Source organism: Oxyura jamaicensis (assembly GCF_011077185.1).
Source record: "Oxyura jamaicensis isolate SHBP4307 breed ruddy duck chromosome 4 unlocalized genomic scaffold, BPBGC_Ojam_1.0 oxy4_random_OJ72002, whole genome shotgun sequence".
Taxonomy (NCBI): domain Eukaryota; kingdom Metazoa; phylum Chordata; class Aves; order Anseriformes; family Anatidae; genus Oxyura; species Oxyura jamaicensis.
This window is the reverse complement of record NW_023303842.1, coordinates 1-2,252: the sequence shown is the minus strand read 5'-3', so window position 1 is coordinate 2,252 and position 2,252 is coordinate 1. Positions and strand designations below refer to the sequence as shown.

General features: G+C 35.5%; 1 long non-coding RNA gene across 1 annotated transcript; it reads right to left on the bottom strand.

The window, feature by feature from the left end:
- Positions 1-1,093: 1,093 nt before the first annotated feature.
- Positions 1,094-1,940, bottom strand: LOC118157201. Its single transcript, XR_004746574.1, has 2 exons — positions 1,789-1,940; positions 1,094-1,209 (listed from the first exon to the last, which is right to left on the bottom strand). It is a non-coding gene; the product is annotated as an uncharacterized LOC118157201 (long non-coding RNA).
- Positions 1,941-2,252: the final 312 nt, after the last annotated feature.

Here is a 2,252-nt window from a genome sequence, read left to right as displayed (position 1 = left end):
GGCAGCATGCTTTCCAGCAGCCTGGTTAGGAAATCCTACCTGCGTGAAGCTAGACCAATTATAAGTTGCTGTCGGCGCGTGCTGTAGGGAATAGCATATATATACCTTTTTAGAACACTCAATAATTGGGGAACTATTATACCCGCATTGAGGTTGTGTCGTTACTCCAGGTCCGTCTCCCACTCTGACACATATTAAAAGAAATAGTAAAAGTGTTTAGTCATTAGAAAGGGAAGTGGGCAAAGGGAATACTTAGAATAATACAAACACATCATGCAATAAAATGAAATTAAACTAACAGTCATGTGAATAGATTTGAACACAATTCCCGGTGGTTAGTAAACCCCTTTTGCAATAAGCACAAGTTACGCTTCTGAGTGGAAATTGGATATTTCAGTCTCTCCTTCCAACAGTAAACTCAAACATTAGGTGTTATTTTTTTATGCCAAATACAGAACTTGCTCTTCAAAACTATTCTTTCTGAATGTGGACAACGCTATCCATTAATCTGAGTTGCAATATTCTACCTACAACCTTTTTCCAACCATGTAACAAGCTGTATTTATTCACTTCCAAATACCTTGGCTACCCTGTTCCAATTCTAATTCAAGAGAACAATTTATCTTTGCTGTAGTTATAGTGTCATGATGAACAGGACCTCTTTCCAAGCCTTGTTTATCCTTCTAACAAGGATACTACCACAGCAATTCTAGGTTGATTCCTACTTAGGATCATGTTTGTGAGCTTACTAACTAAAAATTGAACCCAACTTAATTCTTTCATTAATTCACTACTGGTCTTTCAAAACCTCTGCATCATGTGGGAAAGACCCAGAAACTAGATTGCATCAGACTCCAAACAGACTCTACAATGCTAAACTGCACAGGACAGCTACATCCATTGTAATTGCCTTTAACTGACAAATCTCTCAATATATACATTTACCAAAAATCAAATAGGAACTTTTCTTTGGTCTTAGAGGACCTTCATGAGAAAATTAATATGTACCACTGGAGTAATATGCAATGTTAATTTCAAATGTATTTATGCTAATGGGCAGTTTTGTGGAAAATCCCCATGAATTATTTTTTTTTTTTACCATGTAGTCAGAGGAAGCAATGAATTCCACTGTAGAATTTTGGACCTCTGGACGTTTGTGTGGCTCTCCGTAAGATCGTGGCAGAGGATTATACATAAATTCTTCAGGAACTACAAAACAAAGTTTCCAAAATTTATGTTTGCCACCAAACCAAAACCATGATGGAATCTAAACTAATGCAGACATTGCAATCAATTAAAGAAAAATAATTCCGATTAGGAGATATAACATTTCAAGTATCCCACATAACATCAAAGGTAAATAGCTAGAAACAAAAAAGCTTTATTTTCAGTAGTAGTATAACTCCAAATTTAAAACTAATGCAAAAGAGTATTTCACAAGAACCTTCAATCTGTATTGTTTATGATAATATCTGGCTTAGATTGCAGACATTAGCTGTCATCATCCTACCATTTGCATATTGCAACAGCAGTTGATGGAGTAAGTTCATTTTATTACAAAAGTAATCAGGGTAATTTGATTCCATCCTCTCTGTCTCCCACAGAATTGCAAAAAGACCTATTCCTTCAGGAAATGCACGCTATATCTGACTGAAAACCTGGAGATTTAAAAAACACGTGAAGAACTCGACTATCATTTTAGCATCTGCTTGGAGTAACCCATGGACGGATGTGATGCAAATACTTGAAAGAGCTATTAATGCAAGCATCTTCTGTTACAAAACTTACCATCATTAACTCTGTAGCACAGATTGCATTTCCACCTCCTTTGATCAAGGAAAGCAACAAAAGGGTTGATATATGTCCTGCAGGATCTGCATCTCCCTATGGTGCTTGATGTTATTCCTGGCAATTGCTGAAAAGAAACAATGGAAAACTTTAACAAAAGGTATGTAATACATTTTACGGAAAATGTTGTCCAGTCCAGTGCAGAAAAGCTTCAAAAGCCTAGATACTCTATCATCTTTCATTCTATCTTTTTTAGACCATTTTCATGTAGCAACATTTAAATATTAAATATATAAGATTATCTTAATCCAATCTCATTAATCCTCAGTGCAATCAAATATTTAATGAAATCAAATTGCACAGTTATGATAACATGCCTACTATGGTAAGAGACATTATCAAAGACAGGATGACTTTGACTAACAATGCTAGACAGCAAACCTTACATGTCAAAGAACACACAG